At 45.2% G+C, this 21,039-nt stretch overlaps 1 protein-coding gene across 13 annotated transcripts in view; it reads left to right on the top strand.

Annotated features, from left to right (window-relative positions):
- Positions 1 to 21,039, top strand: part of BCL11A (BAF chromatin remodeling complex subunit BCL11A) — a 102,400-nt gene that overhangs the window by 18,443 nt on the left and 62,918 nt on the right. The window contains exon 1 of one of the 13 annotated variants that reach the window (XM_049115559.1): positions 6,220 to 6,613. The exons of 11 other annotated variants lie outside the window; for them this stretch is intronic. The gene's annotated coding sequence lies outside the window, so the exon portion shown is untranslated. Of the gene's footprint in view, positions 1 to 6,219; positions 6,614 to 7,304; positions 7,432 to 21,039 lie in introns of those variants that run through there. One more of the 13 variants, XM_049115560.1, reaches the window with a different exon arrangement.

Below are 21,039 nucleotides of genomic sequence, written 5' to 3'. Positions count from 1 at the left end.
CAAAACAAAACTCTGAAGCATTTCCCTTTACTGACTCAGGGGATACCATGATTTCATGATTTATTTACATTTAGGGGGCAGCTCACAATGAACCATTTACTGCTCCTTTTAGCCCCCTCCTCCTCAAGTCTTCGAGTTCACAGTTAAAACAATACATTAACCAATGTTAAATTTTAAATCTCATGAGTTTCTCTCTCCTACTCCATCCTATCCTAAGCTTAACACACACACACACACACACACACACACACACCAAAACACAACTATTCTTTTACATTTAAAAGTGAACATTGGCTACTGAAGGATGATTTAAAGGCTGCGAAAATTTTTAATAATAAATCGTAACCTTCTCATGTTATGTTTTTGTTATGTTAAGGGGAAAAAATCAATAAGGAAAAATTTAATTCTGATAAAGATACTCTTGGATCTTTGAAAACAACTGCTGTCCTTTTAACTAAAACATTTGAGCAGCTTCAAAGACTATGTATTTCTTCTGATCTTGGAGCTGTGTGACTGGTAGCAAGAAAGAAAAAAAAATCTTATTCTACATACAAGTGGATTGCTTAACAAGTCTGCACAGACACGTACTTGTTTGTACAATAGAGATAAAAATTCCTGTATAAAAATAATTCAGCTGCTGACAGCAGGCATTGTTGTTGGACCTGTCTTTTGTGCTTGTCCCAGCTCTGGGCCCCTTCTCCCCCCTATCTGCTTGGGACAGCTTGCTGCCTGCAGACTCCTGACCAGAAGTTAATTGCTATATATTAAATATATAGGTATTGTACGTAAAGAGGAACATCTCAAGCCTTCCTGTATGCCTTCCACCCTCCCTTCTGATGTGATTGCGGCACTGCCAGCAAGAGGGTGGCAGGCAAACGCTCTAATAGGGAAAATGACTTGAAGGCAGTTAGGGGAAATTTGGCCTTCAGGTCCCATTTGCTCTGTAGTGTAGCATCAGTTTCTAAACTTTTGTTTTTAATCTAATTCTGATTTACTCTGTCACATCCCATATCAACCCTCATTGAACTCTACTCATGTAGAGTAACATTAGTGTCAAACGGAATTGGTCAGGACTGTGGACCTGTGGCTCATACAGATGGTTGCGAATGGGAGTTACATGCAGCTCTGCATCCGATTCTTTCTGATAAATGTTAAAATGCGCCACATTTCTGAGCAGGGCCCACGGATAGGAGAGCGTAGGAATCAGGGATGGTACCTGGGGTCCCCCACCCACCCACCCACCCCGCATCTCTCTTCTCTTTCCCACTTCCTCGGTATACCTGCATTTCAGGTAGGAAGATCCATTCTAGGCAAACGCCTGAGGTTGGGGGGTGGCTGTGGGGCAGCAGCGGCAGAGAAGTTACTGGAATATTTTGGGTGGGGGTTCAACACAATCACCAAAGCAGAGAAAGTCTTTTGGGTCCAGAAGCAGAGCACCAAGCACAGGCACATGGTCCTTTCAGAGCTGTGATTCTCAGTCTGCCTTGTAGGCTGGCCGAGAGAGGACTGAGCGTGTGCTTTCAGCTGGGTTGGGTGTATCGGATGGGGGAAGAGGAGGCATTCACAGGGAATTCTATCACTAGAATTTCTTAAATATCATGAGGTTAGTAAGGTGTGAGTTAGCACTCAAGGTGTGAGATAGATACTTCTCCATACTTGTCATTGGGAAGCCTGAAAATTCAAATTCCCACAATGTAATGACTGGGGGTTGGGGTGGGGGGAGTGGTGGACACCACAACTTTCTGAATGTCAGCCAGTGTCTGCATGACCTGTTCCTCTTGAATTAAATGCTGCCACTGCAGAAGGGGGGGGGGTGCTCAGGAAAATAAAAGCCCAACGACAGGATTTTCACCCCTCAGAAGTAAACCAGATCTCGCTCCTCTGCCTTGTATCCTCTCCTTTCTTGTTCTTTTCCTTTTGGAAGCAGAAACTTCTAAAACGAATGCCACTCCAAGGCGATGAAAAAGCTGTTTTTATACCCCAGTGGATGTTTACACAGGAGACTCAACTTGAGGGGAAAAAGGCTTTTTGGGAGGGTGGTGGGACTCGTGTTAATCTGTTTTGTTGGAGGCCTGTGCAGTATATTGCCTATGAGCAACTCTGGGCTGTTTTTGATAAATTACCATGTTTAGAGATAGGTTTGGCTCTTAAGGGCTTAGTTTTATGAACAAAGTCCGTAACGATGTTTGCAGCCTCTGTTTGTGTCTTAGCCCCTTTGGCTTCACTAGAAGCTCAATGTTTAGTTTAAGCTCAGTCTGGAAGATATAACAATTTTGCATTAAAAAAATGAGGAAATCATAGGAAGAAAAACCCTTTGCTTTTTGGATGAATCTTACTGATAATTTGCTAAAGCTCATTTGAATTTTAAGCACTTCTTTAATCTTCAAAGGCTAAATTGCTTTATGAATATGCATGGTGTGGGCAGACTTCAGTTCATTACCTAGTTGTAAATTCTAATGACCATTAGGTCCTTCCAGTAATTGCGAATTGTTTTGCATTTTTGATTGGCCTATTAACATGTACATTCGGTGCACATCAGGCTGGCCTGTCAGCCTGCTGAAGGAGAAAAAAAAGGTGAAAATTGTTTATAGCACCAAGATTCTTAGATTTTCAATCTTGCAAAATTGATGATGTAAAAAAATTAAAGCAGTGTTTTTTCTTCTCAAGATTGAAAGTTCACCAAGAGATTTGACATATTTAATTTACATGATGACTTTGCACTCCTTCATTAATGCAATTTGCATATGAAGCTGTTGTTAATCACTTTTGATCATGTTTTGTGTATTAGCTGCCTCAGTGGCTCTCCTCCTCGGATGCCCCAGTAGAAAGGAGCAAAATGAGGCATCTTCTTGCCAAGTTTCCTTTAGTGAATTGAGGAATTAGAAGTCTAACCTTGAGTAATTACATATGTTTTATCCGTTTTCTTTTAACGTTAAGTACAGTTTGTGGAAGTGTTGGCTGGAAGTCGTTCTCATTTGGGGAGAAGACTGTAAAATTTAAGTGTATGATTGAGGCACATCCAGATCTGTGCAGAAATACGTACTGCCCGACCCTGTTCCCCCACGAAAGTTGTCGGGCAGTTTCATTGTTAAGCAGTTTGATGTCAGAGGGACTTGAATTTTCCAGCTTATTAAGACATCAGGCTTCTCCTCTGGAAGGGGGGAGGCTACAAAGTACAGACAGAGCTTTGCAACAATGCTTTGGGTTTCTTCCTTGACTATGTGGCTAGCACCTGCACGGCTTGGGCTTGGGCTTGGCTGACTTATTTACCTTGGAGTTCAAGTAAGTCTTCCGGTGGCCTAGTCCAGTTTCTGCTCTCAGCTGCTCTGTCTGTGTCCTCCCCTGGTCACGAAAGTAAATCATGGTCCCTGGGCTCTGGGTTGCCTCCTTCAAGGTACACAAGTGCCCTGGTTGTGAAAACAAGGTGCTAACTAACGGTTTCCAATTTTTGAGAGCCTGTGATTTTGGTATTTGCCCTTGCTTGTTGAATAGCCTGTGCTGTATTATTGATGCTCATCTTTGGTCTATGAGTTTATCACTGGTTCACAAGCAGAATCAGAACACGGAAACTGATATTCTGATTAAAAGGAATGTTTAATGAAAGAAAATAAATTGTGATGGAAAATGAACAGTGTGTAAGAGACAGAACTACAATTTTAACCTCCGAGGGACCCTAGCACTGCCCTACCGTGACTTCCATCCATACCATGCTAAAAGCATGCTTCAGTTCAAAGTTGTTAATATTCAGCTGGGAAACAGTATCCAGAACACAAATAAATTATTAAGTGCATGAACTTTTTAGGCAGTAAGATGAACTGATGGGGTCCATCTGTGAGATCCAGGGGCTTTTTATTTGTGTGTGTCGAGCGATTTTGCCCTCTCCGACTTCACAGCCTTTGGTCTCCGGCCAACTGCATGCATAATTGATTCCACACGCACTATCATTTTCTTGATGTAATTGCTTTACTAAGATATGATGAAATCTAATGGATAATTTGCTATTTGAAAATGGGCAAAAAAATGTTCATACTTTTTACTGGGGGGAGGGCAGGGGAGAAGGGGGGTGTTCAGATGACCTGCTACTTAAGAAAACACAACACAAATGAAACAGGCGAAAACTAACTCCATGCACTCACTCTGCTTCAATCACGTTGCTTGTGGGTAAGAAGGTCTTTGTGACATATGGAAGCCAGTGTGTAAATCTCTCTCTTTCCATCCTATCCCCCTCCTTCATTCCTCCTTTCTCTGTCTCTCCCCCAAACTTTACAAGAAAGGGATCCTAACAAGGTAAAAAGTAAACAATGTAGTCATCACAAGCCTTATTATTCAGTCTATCCAGGAGTTTTGCCATGTCGGTTTATTTAACTTCCAGAAATGTAAACACTGACACAGCCCTAGAAGCAGCCAGAAAGATTACAGTATTAGAGTTAAAAACCGCGAGCGCGGAGTAGCAGTGCTTTATACTCAGCTATAATAACACTTTACATTGAAACATAATGGTAAGTCAAAACCGACTGGAAACTTCTGCTTATATGGAGTACAAATTTCATTCTAATAGATTGGCATAATCTAGTGTACCCAGAGTGCATTGTTATATAATGGAGAAACTGCATAAATGTCAAGTACACAAATAATTCTACAGGAAGTAAATGAAAAGTATCAGAATTTCTTAAATCACCATTAAATTTTGTTGGTGGGACAATCTCATTAGGTCCCTCAAAATCATGTGTGGCTTTGCATAAGGCTTTTAAAAATGTATTTTGGGGGGGAATTTACGGACGTTGAAACATTGTTTTAATCCAAACCAGTTCATGCTTTAAATGTACCTTAAAAAAAATTGTACTGTTTTTCAAAGTACTTAAAGGGAGTAGAGGGGTAGAAAACATATAAAGTGAATCCATCTCACTGTGGCAAACTGTTTTTCAAGTAAAGTCATAATAATGAACAACACATGATCTGAAATTTGATCAGCAAACATGTACTTATGCCAAGGAATTTCCTTTCTTTCTTTTTTTCCTCTTTTTTCTTTCTTTCTTTCTTTCTTTCTTTCTTTCTTTCTTTCTTCTTTCTTTTTTCTTTCTCTTTCTCTCTCCCTCTTTCTCTCTTTCTTTTATTCTTTCTTAATTTCCTTCCTTCCTTCCTTCCTTCCTTCCTTCCTTCCTTCCTTCCTTCCCTCCTTCTTCCTCCATACACATACCAAGGTTCTGTAAATCAGTTAAGTAGGGGGAGATCAAATTATAATATACAGAATGGCACAGCCAAGTTATCTTTTGGAAGAAACCTTAAATTCACCACCAGTAACAACAACAACAACCACAAAAAAAACCTTTTTACAAAACTGGAAATGACAGTTTTAAAAGGAAAAAAAAAAAAAACCCACCCCACCTTCTGATGCTCAAAACTTCAAACTATTAATAGACCACCAGTGAGATAGACTGTCTTTGTGCCTTGAAATGCAAAATGAGGGAAATAATTAGCAGAGGAACAAAATTCTCAAAATTTGAAGAACTTCTGTGATTACTGGGGGTACAGTGAAAAGAAAATGCAAATTTTTTCCTGATCTTAATTAGATTCGATTGTGCGGTGGGTGTGTTGGATTTGGGGGGGAGAGGCGGGGGGCAGGGAGTGGGGGAGCCGGGGGTGGGGGGTGCGGCAGGGCTGTGTGATGTGGAGACAGGTTAACAGGGGCCTGGTGGTGTGGCGGGAGGAAGGTGGCTCCTGGCGCTCGAGGAGTAAATGGTGCTGTTGGGGTGAGACTCCTGAGCCCTTCTTTTAGCTGGGCTCATTTCCCTCGGGTCTAGGAGATTCATTGGAGGGGAGGGGTGGGCACTGAAATAAGAGCCAGGCTGCCTTAGCAAGGGGAAGCTGCCTGTGGGTTACTTTCCCAGACCACATGGGAAAGCTGTGTGAGGCGTTATGGGCTCCGCCTTGTGCTCTGTGGCCATCACTCAGCCTCCCAAGGATGGGGGGGGGGTCTGCACAGAACCTCTAACACCAGAGCACGGCCTCCCTGCCCCCCTCCAAATGCACTCTCTGGAGTTCACTGGTGGTGGTTGGCCAGAGTCCCGCCAAAGTATGTGCAGCAAGTTTCACTGGCTGGATTTCCCCTTGCGTGAAATAATAAAAGCCTTGGCCAAGGCTTATGAATCTATTTTTGTTTCATTAATATTATTTATTATGTATTTTATTAATATTTTTAGGAGGGACTGTGCTCTCATTTGACCATTTGTAGTTATAATTAATACATTCCGTACTGGTTGTAAAAAGTGTATTTGCATTTAATTGCAAGTCAGGCTGAATTAATGGATATGATTTAAAACAAAACTCACTTAAAATAATCTTGCAGGGAGCAAAAGAAGGGACCGTCCTTGCATTCAATTTATTTTCTGGGTGTCTGTGTGGCGAGAGGGTTGAAAGGATTATGTGGGTCTAACGGGAACTGGGTATGCGTCCGAGGGACTGGGGGGGGCCACACAGGGGAAGGAGGAGAACCCAGGCAGGAGGAGGGGCCACCAGGAGCTCCCATCCTTTCTTTAATTTCTGAGGTTACCAGGAGGGGCTTAAGCAAAGTGGTCAAGTCCATCTGCTCCGGAGAAGGTGGTAAAGAAAAGAGGTTAGTGGCAAGAGGGAAGAAGCACAAAGGGAAAATTGTACATTGGGAGCGTTGCTCTCGCGGCCGCGGTGTAGCCAGACTGGTTTAGCAGACAGAATGATAGATTGTTTTGTCAAGGGTCCCAGGGTGTGCCCTGAACTTGAAGCACTTTGTTTATCTTGAATAGAAAGGGAAAAGCACAGACATAATCGATGTCTAGTTTTTAGGAGCTCGAAAGAGGTAGGAGAAGAGAGAGGAGTCGGAGGTGGGGGAGGTGCAGGCCTTGGTTGTGGCTGTCCATTAACAGATGAACTTGGCCGAGGGCCAAGCTTTAGATGAGAGCATGTCAGGGCCCCAGTGCAGCCAAGCCTTTTCAGTGTTTTTGTTTTTTTTCGCTTTTCTTCCTCTTTCTTTCTTTCTTTCTTTCTTTCTTTCTTTCTTTCTTTCTTTCCTTCTTTCTCTCTTTCCTTCTTTCTTTCTTTCTTTCTTAAAAAAAAAAATACCTGCTGACTGTACATCAAATGCTCCCAGGTCTTTGGCTAAAGGCAAGAAAAAAAAAAAAGAGAGAGAGACACACACACACACACAGCTCAATTTTTTTCCCCTCGGAACCAGTTGAGGCCAGTCTTTTGGCTACACACACAGGTTCTATCATCTTTCCTGGCTTGCCATTGGGGAAAAAAAAAAAAAAGAGTTGTGATAATGCCAGTAACCCGAGGGCCCGGGATGGGAAGGGTTTGGGGGTGCTCGGGAGACCAGCGCGTGTGAGCGCGTGTGCAGCGGCGGCCTCGTGTGCAGCCGGGGCGGGGCGTGTGGGTCTGCGTGCAGGTAGGAAATCGGTGAGCACGAATTTAATTTTTTTTTTTTTTTTTTTTTTAATGGCTGAAGTTCAACTCCTTGTTGGGAAAGACCTGCGAACTAGGCTGCTGCTGGCTGGGAAGGATGGGAGCAAGCGAGGCCCAGCAAAGGCCAGGGGTGGGGGGAAAGCGCCCCCGTGGGAGGCTCAGCATTTCCCGTGCAGGGCTGATGGCAAACCCATGTGTCCGGGCTTGTTTGATTCTCAATTATCTTATCTTCTTTGGTCTGTTTCTGTGTTTTTTAGTTTATTATGACATTATGCATTCACTTATGAGTGTTGGCAAGCAAGAGTCATCAGCCCAATAACTTCCTGACATTTTTTAGCTCTTTTAATGTGCAGTCTTTGCCCTCCTGCCACAAGTGGCGAGGTAATTGAATTTCTCTGTTACTTACTGGCGGGAGGCATGTTCTGGTTCCCACCAGAGGAGCTGCTGGCGCTAAAGCTGGGTTCACAGCATTCTACCTAGGGGACACTGGGCCTCCACGTGGTTTGGGGGCCCGTCCGAAATGCAGTTCACACAATAAAGGATGTTTTTTTCCCCCATCATAGACTTGAAAAGGCACCATTGTGAGCAGCCATAAAAAATAGGATAAAATCATGTTTACTTCCCCAGGCTGAAGTCAAGCCTCAGCGGGAAGGTGGACTTTTTCTCCTACTTATCTAGTAGCAAATAGAAACTGAGAAAATTTGGAGGCCCCTGGGCTCATCCCACAGATAACCCAAAACACTCGGCCAAGCCCTTAGATGCTGTTTTCACTCCCTCCCACCTGTGTGCCTTTGTAACCTGCCTCCTGCCTTGTAACACGGGGAAGAGGGGCTGAAAGAGGGGAAAGGAAATAAGCCCTTCAAAATATGTTTATCTCCTTTCATTTCCTTTTCTCCCCCTTTTTCAGCCTCTGAGATAAAATGGTGAGGAAGTGCTGCCATTTCTAGTTGTGTGAGCTTGGGGAGATTTCTTCATCTCTCTGAATTTCCATTTCTTCCTCTAACATGGGGGGAGTTGCAGGACCCCTCCCCATGGGGGGCATCATTAGCATTGCGTGAAAACCCCTGCTTGCCTGGTACATGGTAAGCACTAGAGAAAAGCCAGTTATTGTTATGATTCTGACTCCTGGCTTAGCACTCTCCTCTCCTATCAGAACTGGGGTCTCAACATAGTTCCTCACAGTGTGGGAGTAGGAGGTGGGAATGAGAGGTGAGCAGGGTAGGGAGGCTTCTAATGGGCTCAGAGCCTCCTGCCTCAGAGTGGGTTCCTGCTGGAGCCTGTGGGAAAGGGGCCATTGGGTGGGAACAGTTGAGGAGCCCTTGCAGATCTGGTGAGGTGGGGTGATTGGAGGGGCTCCTCCCCATTAGCAGCTCCCTCAGTGGTTGGTGATGCAGCACAAGCCTGTAGGGAGAGAGGCCAGCAGAAGTTATGCCTGGGTGTGTGGCATGGTCACTGTGGGTTCAGATTCCTGCTTCACCACTGACTGGTCTGGAGAGTTTGGGCAAAGTGTTTAACCTCTGCGCGATGCCGACAACCCAAAGCACCTCCCTTATAGAGTGGACGCAAGGAGTAAGTGAGAGAAAGCACAGAAGTTACCTGCCACGCAGGACACACCCTGAGAGTTGCCTTTGCTCTACTGTGTATCTGATGCATTGTCTCTCCATCCCACAGCAGCCTCAGAAAGGAGGTTCTATTAGCTCCATTTGGTAGAGGAGGAAATCGGGGTTCACCAAAGGTTAAAAGAGCTTCCCCGAGGGTTCACCATTATTAGGGGTTTAATCCTTTGGCTTCCAGCCACTATCCTCTGTCACCTCCTGAAAGTGTTTGCAGCTTTCTGCAGTGGCGTTGGGCACCCGTTGGGTGGGAAGCTCTGGTGCTGGATGGCTGGCCCTCCTGTGGGTTCTGTGGTCAAGTTTTTTAGTCTTCTGGGAAAGAGAAGAATGTTCTCATCCAGTTCCTGGGCGGCTGTCCTGGGCATATTGGCGGAGCCTTGGAGCTGTTGGAAAGAGTTGCAATGTGAGGAATTCTGCTTTGCAAGTAGTCCCTTCTCCATCTGTCCAGAGTAAGGCAGGAATGGGGTGAGGGTCCCTGGAAGAGCAGGAAGGAGGTTTCACTATTTGTGTGTGACTTGGTTAGGAGATAGCAGTAGGCTGACCAAGAAACCAAGCTAGGGCTTGGAAGGGCTGGTGAGCCCTGGCTTTCAGCATTCCTGTTCAGTTGTCTCTCTGGCACTCACTTCACTGACCACGCCTTTAAAGGAGGGGGGAATTAGAATTATACTCTGAGCAAGAGAGTGTGTGCGTGTGCGTGTGCATGCATATGTGTGTATAGGGAATACTGGAGGGGTAATAATCTGCTTCTAGGAGGTTTTCATTATTGGCTGAACAAGTGCTGTGGTAAGGCAAGTCCGGAAAGCACGCTAAGAGACCTGAGAAAATTTTTGAATGGAAACTAGAGTCAACAACTCCATATGATCCACATGTGGCTTTCCCCGAGGCAAGTTTTCAAGTGCATGGTGGCCTCCCCTAGTCACTCTGCAGGCTGCTCTGACACCATTAATATTTGCTGAAGCAAGACCTGAGGTTCACTACGGAGGGATTACATAATGTATTCCAAAACCAAATGTCAGGGTTTTCCTTCTATTACCCATCCTTCTGAATTGGCTGGGCCACCGTTGGCCGCCATTTATGTCACTTCATCGTCCACTGGGCAGTTAGGAGGTGCAGAGGTTCTGTGGGGGACCTGAAGAGTTGGCTTCAGCAGTGACAAGGGTTGCCTGGGAGTTCTCCTTACTCAGTACGCTCTTCTATTTGACCCAAGGGAGATCGTTCAGATCAGATCCACCACCAAGGGGTTGTCATGGGCATGGATCCGGGAGGTCTCCTGAGTTGGGGGTGGGGATGGAGGTGGCTGCTGAGAATACATGTGGGTAGAGAACTCCAAGCCTTACCCTTCACTTTTCATGCAGCCCTGGGACTGGATCCTTGGCCTCCTTTCCCCTTGCCTCTTCCTCCAGTTCGCCACGTTGTCTCTACCTGCCCCCAGTTCAGGACTGTAGCAGTATTTCCCCCCATCACCCCGGGAGAGAAGCTCTGAATTTTATTCCTAGACTGAAAAGCAGAAATGAGAAATGATAAAAGGAATACCATTGCTTCAGAGGCCCTCTTTTCCCCCTCTGGTCTTCTCCCCATTCTCTTGAAAATCAGGCCAGCTCTCCAATGGTGGCCTTTTGTTTCTTTTTCTTTTTTGGCTCTGCCTTCATTAAGGTAAGCAGGAATTTAATGTCCCAAGAGGCAGGCCGGTGACCCTTCAGGCCAAGTGCCTGGATGTGGCCACGCTATAATAAATATTGAATGGTGAGAGCAATGGAAATTTAACAAAGCCATAACTGAGGAGACCGCAGAGGGGCAGCGGACTGGTTAAGAGGCTGTTGGATGAGCTGGGTAGTATTTCTACTTCAGCCTGATTGAAATGTCGACTAAAAATCAATGCTGTTGACTAGTGATAATTTACAACGTTCCCAGTGCTAAGTAGTTCCCCGCTTAAGAATGCGTTGGCTGGGCAGAGATTAGTGCAGGGAGTTGTGTGTGTCACAATGAATCAGACGCATTATAGGTCAGCCCTTTATTTGTTTCATCATGACTTTTACACAGTTGTCATGTAATTTATGGCTGCTTTCACGTTGTCAAACATTTTCATTGCATCTTCTTCTTTAACACACTCCTGACACAGACGCGCTGTCTTGGAAGGCTTGGTATTATTTCATAATCCGAGAGGAGGCCTATAAACCATCAAATTACACTATCTTCGGGCTAATCTAAATGCGCTGCAGATTAAAATCAGAGCTCATTTGTCCCTGATGCAAATTATTAAGTTCTAATTATAAATATCCATTTAATTACCCCATACATTTTTATTTTGCGGACCCTTTTGAGCACTGCTGTCTGCGACGGGGGGGAGATGCATAGGAGACAATCTGCAGTAATTAATGTACACTTCCCAAATGTAAAGGATAAACATATGCTGCTTTGTTTGTCTTATTTATTGATTGATTAGATGTATAGAGACTTTGGCATCGGCACAATCCAAAATTGAAATCTTTTTAAAAATGAAAACTATTTAAAAATCTTTTGGGGAACAAAAAGCAAAATAGAGCCAATCCAGAGCTTTCTGCTAGAATACATTATCCTAAAATACGGGCATTTCACCAGATTCTGAATTTGAGTCCATCTAGATCTTGCAGAAGTTAAGGGTGAGAGAAACTCTACCTGTTTTGTACCTAGAATATGAAATCATCAGTATAGAAAAAAACCTAATGTTTAAAAAAAAAAAAAAACAAGTCCTCCTTATTTCCAGCCCTGTTGCCATTTTCGGCTAGGAGATAACGTTATCAGCCTGTAATAGGAAGACAATCCACTTGAGAGAATTATGATAAACTATTTTTGATTGCCAAACAATAAAGTAAAACAAAAAGAGAAAATAAAAAGTTGTAAAGGCCCGGGACGCCTGGGTGGCTCAGCGGTTGAGTATCTTGCTTTCGGCTCAGGTCGAGATCCCAGGGTTCTGGGATCAAGTCCCATGTCAGGCTCCCTGCGAGGAGCCTGCTTCTCCCTCTGCCTGTGTCTCTGCCTCTCTCTGTGTCTCTCGTCAATAAATAAATAAAATCTTAAAAAAAAAAATCTGTAAAGGCCCAATAAAACTAGACGCTTCCTCCTCCACGAAGGCAGTGGAAAAATGATCAAAACGGGTTGGGGGCGGGGTAGGGATTGAGGTCTTTTGGGGTTTTCTAGAACCCCAAATTTTGAGTTTTAATGAGAGCAGGAAGACCCTGGTCTGGGAACCGGTATGCTGGGGTTCTAACTCTGAGCAGTGAGACTCTGGGTTCCCTTCACCCTTCATGGGGTTCCCTGCATTTTAGTTTCCTTGTCTGTAGAATGGGTAGTTGGGAGCTGGGGAGTCTCTAAGCCCCTGTCCTGTCCTAGCATACTCTGAACACCGTAAGCAGATTCCCTGCCTCCTCTCCTTTCTGCTCTTTTTGGAATCTAGTTGCTGAATGAGGCTTGCCTGCAGAGAAAGCAGAATATTTTCTTTATTTGCCTGGAAGGTAGGAGCCATGGTGGAGATTAAGGCTTGGGCTCATGATCCCTCCACGGAAAGCTTACGAGCAACTTTCAAATTGCTGGAAGCAAAATTGAAGCATGGTATAATGGAATGGTGATAATTCACAGAAGTTTCCAGCCTTACAAGATTTCTCCGTCTTTTAATTGTTGCAAGCTGTTTTTTTTTTTTTTTTTTTTTTTTTTTAATATAAACTCTAAAGAGTGTAATGTGTATTTTCTCCAAGCTTGCTTTTTTGGGCAACTGTAGCTATGTCAAAATAGAAATACGTTTGACAAAGAAATCAGTTGAATTTAAACAACCAGGTATTTTAAATTCAATTAACTGACTGAATTCAGTGATATTTTCCTTCTTCCTCCCCCAAAAGCTGGTTTCTCTGTATGGACATAGCCTACATATGCTGAGTTCTTGGAGTTACAAATTCTTGCTTGTTAAAGGCATCCGATGCAACATGTTTAGAAGAACTCTCCCTCTGTTAGTGTTGAAGACAGCATAAATTGAGGGAAAATGTTCTTTTTTTATTCATCATGTAGGTAAAAGCATATGGCCTGTTCTGGGACATGTGATCTTTGCAATCCATTTTCTAAACTTGGTGTTTACCATTGACTTTTAGCACGGATGTTTCTGTTTTCTACACTGTCCAGCAAATACCACTTATGCATGGCATGAAATTAGATATAAAATGATGTTTTCAGAAGCATGCCGATAAACAACACTCAAAGTTACCCTTTGGATAATGATTATTTAAAACTTTCTTTTATTATCCCATGTGCTAAGAGTAAGGGGGGAAATGAACCAGTTGTGGGATACGTGTTCCTCATAGGGCACAGGCCCTCTTGAGCTCTATAGCTTCCATAAAGAAGCAATTTATTTAAATTACTGCCTCTTTAATTTATAATGTTTCGGGGATTTTTATTAGGAGTGCTCTATTAGGGCGCTGATAATCAGCTCTTTCAAATTTTGCATACTCTTCTGTCTCTGGCAGGAAAACAGAACAAAACAAAATGCTAAAAAAACAAACAGGGAAAAGGAAAAAGTTGAGCCCTGACTCAACCCAAAGGAAGATAATGGGCCGACTGAATGAATGGCAGCCACCCAGAGGCACTACTTTCCCCTTCGGTTATTACTTGAGCAAAAAGCACGATAGCATTCATGCCAAAGAGATAGGCGACAAAATATGAATTCAGATATGAAGTTGAGGATTTCATAGCCCGATAGTCTCTCTTCTCCCCCCACCCTGCATTGTATTGTGCAAATGTATCAGCGTTGTATTGTTAATGTGTGATAGGATGCTACCGCTAGGACAGTCGTGGCTCACTAATGGGGTCAGCTGTGTCACAATGTGATATATGGATTATGTTTACCATGGCATATTTTGTTTGCGAGCTGGGCTGTGAGACGGGAGCAGATGATAAATGAAGATACCCTACAGGTTTTCACACTAGGTCCTGTGGTCCCGCGTCTCCAAAACAATCAAGCACTGCTGATAATGGAGAGGTAGTTGTGGGGATGTAATGACTTCAAAGTTTTAGATCCCCGGCTGAAGTTTAAGATGTGATAGTCCATTACGTTAATGTCTTTACTTAAAGCTCCTATTTGACTCAAATAAATTATTTAGGGTTTGTTGCTAATACCTTGGTAAATTCATGAATCTTCAGGCTAGTTAAATAACTTTCCGGTGGCTTTCTGTGCCTTCATGATTCATTTGCTTGGGCTCCTGTGTGTTTGTATGATTTCTAAATCTGTCTCTCCAGTTTCAATGGCAATGAATGATTTTTCTTACTGGAGTCTTGGGTGGTATACCTAGAAGACTTATCTCTTTTGGACAGAAAAAAAAACCCTCCAAATACACTAAAACTATCATCATAAGATGTAACACACAAGCTTATATGTATGTACTACACATAAACACATATATATGCGGACACACATATATAGTGTGTGTGTACATGTATCTAGTGTGTATATATTTAGCCTCTGTGTGTGTGTATATGTTTATACATGTGTGTATATGCATCTGCACGTAGGTAGAGAGAGAGAGATTGAAAGACAGTGGGAAGACCTTCAGATTTACCATTAAGCTAATATAAAAGTTTTAAGAAGTCATCCATATGAACACCTGTTTTCATCAAACTCCAACTTAGGCAAATCCTAAACTTATGCTGTTTGTTTTCATAATCCCAGATTCATGCTGTTTGTCTCTGAGGGTCTGTTGTTCACATAGCCCTGGATTGAGGGACACAGTTTCCGATGTAGGGACAAGAGTTTCAAGCTGAACTCCTGGATGGTAGCCTGTACCCTTTACCTTCACGGAGTTGAGGAGGCTGGTCTCTTCTCTTGGTGGCCGTAGCACTTGTTGCCACGAGGTCCCCTTCTGCAGATTTCTGCCATGAGAGTGTTTCCGGACCTGCCTCTGCATCTGGTTAAATGGACTTCAGTAATCTGTGCGCAGTTACTTCTTACTTATTTTATATCCTGAAAGATATTAAGTCCAACAAGCTTTTACCCACCGAGTCTACAGAGAAAACGGCCAGGCAATTTTTGTTTCAATCTCCGTGTCTCTCTGGAGCACTAGTTCCAGAGGCTGATCAATAGGTTTTATTGTAGACCTCACTGTCTCTAAAAGCATTGTGACCTTATCCTGTCTAAAAATAGTATTTGCTCTTGCCTGCAGAACCTTGACCTGTGAAAACCCATTTGGAACATAACTGACATATCTAGTCAGCTGTATATCCAAGACATGCTCTGTGAATGAATTCTGTGCAGAACTGTCCAGGAGAACACTTTCTTCAAAGACAAATAAATACCGATTCTGAACACTGGGAGTGTACCTGCTTGCCTAAAGCGGTGATGGGCCCCAGAGTGGGGAATGAGGAAGACTTGGGCATTAGGGGGATGTGGAGAGGGGTGAGGACTCTCACGGAGGACTCCCAGAGGGTGCACTCGGCCCCCATTGGGGTGAGGGACTAGAAGGAGAAGGAGTTTGGGCTAAAGTGCCAGGTGGCTTTAAATAAGGTCCATGGCCCTTTTGGGAGAGTGTGATTCTCTGAATGCTTTTCTTGGCAGCTTTAGTCTTGAACCTTGGTAGAAGGGATCCCCCAAAGCAGGAGCTAGGCGCAAAGAAGTATTTCGGAGTCTAAAGTAACTCCCCTATTTGATGATGAGGAATTATTGTCACTTTAATTTTTTTAGGCGTGATAATGGTTTTAAAAAGTGATTTCAAAAAAGGCTTTATCTTTTAAAAATACATACTGAAGTATTTGGTGATGAAATGATAGGATGTCTGGAATTAGTGTAAATAATCCAGTGGGCAGGGTTGGCGATAGGGTTATAGATAAAACAAGTTTGGCTGTGAGCTGCTAGTGGTTGAAGTTGGACGATGCATACTTGGGAGTTGATTTATGCCATTCTCTGAACGGCTGCATGTGTGCGAGATTTTCCCCCAAATAAAGGTGCTGCCTGACTGCTCAAGAGCAAAGTGGCCTTGTGCAGGGGATGTTGTTTCTTCGCCAAGGAATCGGCTCAGAGGTAGTGAGGGGGGCAGGTATCCTGTGGGGAAGAAAGTACTTGTGAACTCAAGTCTCATATCTGGAAAGTTCACTCTTAAGGGGAAGGGGGGGGGGTCCTCTTAGAGTCTTCACTGTGCACTGTGCTTCATTCTCCTGGAAGAAAAGAGCTGCCAAAATTTGTTGCAGCATGTGAAGAGGAGTTGGAGGCGGAGTTCAACTGAGTTCCAGCACCGGTGCCTGCTTTCTTTGTGGTGGGTGTTGGCAAGAGCAGCTGGGAAGCGCCCATTCACCTGCTGGGGTTGAGGAAGAGAGAAGGCTCTTGGGCCTTCCGGTGGCCATGAGCTCTGGCTCTTTGAGAACGATGGCTTCCCTGAGGCGAAGCTGACCATTCCTTAAGGAAGAAGGGGACTACAGCGCAGTGGAGGGAGGGCTGGGGCACAGCCTCTGGAGCCTGGAAGGGAGCAGAGCATTGATGGCAGAGCTGTGAAGGGGCATCTGTTCTGTTTCGCAAAAGCCAGGGCTGTGGCTGCTCAGCTTGAGAGCGAGGTCACTGGTGGGCCTGGTGCAGCTGGTCTCCTTAGAGGCGCGACGGGCCTGGTCTCTGGTGCATCTGCTGCCTGGGCTGCCCCAGCTGGGCCCAGCTTCGCAGAGTCTCTCCAGGCAGAGGTCCCTCTGGTCTCACAAAATGTCCGCTCCCGCTCACTTCACGGAGAGGCTATTATTAGCAAGTGTCACTCAGTTATCTGAGAGTGGCGCTTTGAGCTGCCATCGAAGTGCCTGACACTTGGGTTTAGAGCAGATTAAATTAAATTTTAGGCTGGTTTGGCTTCGCCGGCAGTAGACAATAGGACCAGCTGTTGTAGAAGGGTGACCTGGCACCCTCGAGGAGCTGCGTGCGCAGGCGCTCACACCGCACCTATGGGGGTGCTGGGCGTGCAGGTGACTCGGGGGCAGTTAAGGCCACTGTTGCAGGAATGGGGGGAGTGCCATTGTCTGGGGCTGACCACTGGGTACACCTCCGTTTTTCCCTTCTCCGCATCCCATCCCTTCCCCAAAACGTGCTTGTTCAGACAAATTGCCCCTCCGACTTGGTTTTATTGTGCTTTATTGTTGACAGAAGGGAGTGTCCAAAGCTGGAATAATCTTCCCGCTGTTTGCACACCCATGTCACTGTTTTTCTGCAGAGGGGCTAAACTTGCTTGCATGAACACCACACACCAATGGAAACCAACAGAAGGGTGTAGACGATCTGGGGTTCGTTACAACATGGTGACCAAGCTGATGTGATGGGTGGTAGAGGCGGAATGTCTGGCTGCTTCCCTGTCCTGCCTGATATCTCTGACTCCTCTAGGTCCTGCCGGCAGGCCAACGTGGGGCCTGCGGGAAAGGTCTTCTCTTTAGAGGCAAAGGTCTTTGCTTTCCTTGGTGCTTGGTGTGGTTGTGCCTGTGAATTTAGGGACCTTTGTGCCTCTACTGTTGAGTGAGAGCAAAGCAGTGTTCATCAACGTCACTTATTTAAAATTCTTCAGAAAAGTCTATGTGGATAACTTCTCCTTATAAACAGAATGCAAATGTGAACATCATTCCACCGAAGGGCGATGCTCTTTGCTTTTATAATCTGGATTTAAAAAAAAAAAAAATCTGTGGCACTTGATTTCAGCTCCTCAGACTCCAGAATTTATACTCACTGATTAGAAATACATTATGCAAATAATTCAGTTTACATATCCAAATACTGTTTTGCATCATTCACACCTCATGTCTTGAAAAAAAAAGTGAAATGTTTCCTCAAAATAAACAAAACCTGCAGAAGAGTTTATTGTAAGGGTGAAAATTAAAGAGGCGCCCATTTGCCTGGGAACTTTTGAGGAAAATTTTAATACTCGTGCATAAATAATTTTGCATGGTTTTTTTTTTTTTTTTTGGCTTCTACCCATAGGACGTGCCATTCAAGGTATACTATATTATCTTTGGCTTTCTGAATTTTTTCAGTGTTTGGAAAAAAGAAGCAGTACGCCATGTCAGATACACATTTGTACGTACAGCCATAAATGAAAAGTTAAGCGCAGGACATTGAAGGAGGTACAAACATTGCTTACCAGTGACATGATTTTTCTGCTAGAGAAAGGGCGGTGTAGGGACATGCAAACTTTTGACAATCCCTGTCGAGTGAGAGTTAACTGAAGCATTGCCACGAATGCGTGAGTTAGAGATTGGCAAATGGGAAGGCCCTGCAAAAGTATCTCTGCTTTCAGCGGGTTTTTGTTGTCACTGGAGTAATGCAGGGGAATACAGGATGTGACCTGGCGGCCTTGCCTTTATAAGCACGTTCCCATGCCCACGTGAATGTCTAAACCAGTGGCTTTGACCTCGTGTGTGTCGGAACAGAATTGGCGTCAGAAATCTGCCCAGGATTCCAGTGGTTCTAGCCTCACTCTCTGGGGCGGTTAACCTACTGCTGTTGCAAAGCATGTCAGATTTCAGGAGGAATTTCCCTCAGAAGGAAGGAAGGATGGCAGGAAGGGAAGGGAGCAGGCGGGCGGGGACCTTGCCTTTGCTCTGCGGCGTGAATGCCGTCATCCTTCTGGTAGGAGAGATGCTCCACACCCATCTCCCCTAACAGGTTACAGACACATTTTTGGCACCGCATAAAGTAAGCGTTCCAACATGTTTTTAATCTTTAACTTTCACGTCGTTAAAAGTCTGATGTACTGACTTTCAGCTGCCTGCAGATAGTTCAGGGCACAGCACCTGACAGGTGTAATGTTTTGTGTTTTATGTCTTTCAATATGGAGGTTATAGAATCAAAAAGGCTGCAAAATGCTTTAAAGATGTTGATGCCCGTGTACCAAACTCCCATGGTCCTTAGGCTCTTTCTTGCCCCACTGTTACACCTACATTTTTTTTTTTTTTTTTTTTTTTTTTTGAGCCTGTATTCGAAAGTGGCCCTTGGTATGCTTGGGAGACAAGAAACCTCTTGGCCTGGTATTACCTACCTGACTGTCAGGACGGAGAAGTCCCACTTCTGCCCATTTTTCCCTCCGGGGTTGAGAGATGTGTACCACAGCTCTCCCAAAGAATGGACCCTCCTTCTGTGGTGGGTCGTGGGGAGACGGATTTGGTGGTACCGTGGCTGCAGGTCGCAGGCCGAGTGGCGGAAGGCCAGGGATAGGCAGCCCGTGGACCACCGCATCTTCATTTTGGCCCACGGAGCGGTGGCACGTCGATGGTCTGTCCCCCGTGGCTGGAGCCTGAATAGTCGTTGCTGGGGCCTCAGGAGGCCCCGTGGTGCTTCCTTTTACATTCTGCTTCTGGATGGACTTTCAAAGGAACTCGGTGATGATAAGTGGGCTCTTAAATCTTCCTCAGCGTTCTCTGATGGGTTTATGTGTCGTCTCTCACCCACCCCTGGTGGGTGGTGATTCTCAGATTGAGTGCGATGCTTCTCGCCTTGTCCCCTCATGTCTATGTGTGTGAGAAACTGACATTCTCATGTGCGATGCCCTCCCATGTGCGGTTTCTGGCTGGCCCCACCTCCTAGTCTCCACTCGAGTAAGCGTATTGAAATTCAGGTGAATCCAAATGTCATTTTGCAGGCATGATCGTCAGCCCACTCTGACACAGACATTTACAAAGTAAATAAATTCTATCCGTGCTAAGTAGCAACAGCATCATTTGGACTCACTTCATGATGGGCTGCAACACTCCCATGTGGATCTAGAGGTCTGATCCTGTGTGTCTTCCTCTCAGTGCCTTCTGCAGTGGGGGAGCTCAGCAGATGTTGATGGAGGGACCCAGGCAAGAGGAGTTGAGGCCCAGCCTTGCTGGAGGGACTCTGGATAGAGAAAACCTGGGCCTGATTTTTGTCTTTTTAAGTTAAGATAGCGAGTTTTAAAAAGTGTTTGTTTTTTAAAGATTTTATTTAGTCCTGGGGGACGCAGAGAGAGACACAGAGACACTGGCAGAGGGAGACGCAGGCTCTGTGTCGGGAGCCCGAGGCGGGACTCGATCCCAGGACCCCAGGATTATGACCTGAGCCAAAGGCAGACAGACGCTCAACCACTGAGCCACCCAGGTGTCCCTTAAAAAGTGTTTTAAAGAAATGCCTCCCTCTCCCTAAAATGGACTTGAGGGCGAGCCTCTTGTTCCTTTTTGACCAGAGTATCTGAGCAATCAGAGAAGAAAGTACAGGCCTCTGAGCCTGATGTCCTTCCTAAAGGGGGAAGTCGGTATTTATGGAGCATCTTCTCTGAGGCCAGAGAGCCATGAAGTCCTATCCTCTCCCCCAGACGAGGAGCGTCGAGGCTGAGGAGGGGCGATGACGGGCCCGAAGCCACTCACTAGGCCGTGCTAGAACTGGCCCAGAGCCCGGGCCTCACACCTCGCCCTGGCTCCTGCACCAGCTCGGACAGCCTCTCCTCACCCAGCAGGGCCCGGGATGACCTCGGAGCTTCTGCTCCAGAGGCTCGTGCTACTCCCCAGGGCCTTTACGTGTGAGGCGAGGGCTGGGATACCTTGGCATTTTCATTCGGATCATCGAACATACGGGGTGGGCTGGAGCTGGGGTGCTGGTGGAACCTGTACCTCTCGGTGGCAGACGGGTCTTGAGAATGGGCTAGCTCAACCTCCTCCTCCTCCACACGTGTTCTGTTTATAAAGACATCTCTCAAAAGCAGGAAATCCTTCCTTTGGCCTACCTTAAATCTCTTGTGCTTCCGTTTAAACCCATTTCCTCTTCACCCCAGAGAAGACAGTTTCTCGCCACCGGCTTTGGGCTGAAACCCCTCCTAGTTCAGAATCCTTTGCTCTGCCACTCCCTGCCACCTCTCCTTCCTGAATGATCTCTGTTCCCTGAACGAGTTCATAGATCTATTATCTTCTAACCCATTGATTATTTTTGTACCTCTTTAGAACCTCCTGGTTCTAGCCTTCCCGGATCTTTCCCTCAACCCCCGGTCTGATTCCTGTAGTGTTG

The sequence above is a fragment of the Canis lupus genome, chromosome 10 (assembly GCF_003254725.2).
Source record: "Canis lupus dingo isolate Sandy chromosome 10, ASM325472v2, whole genome shotgun sequence".
Classification (NCBI taxonomy): domain Eukaryota; kingdom Metazoa; phylum Chordata; class Mammalia; order Carnivora; family Canidae; genus Canis; species Canis lupus.
Note: the sequence above shows the minus strand (reverse complement) of the source record. Positions and strands in the feature narration are given on the sequence as shown.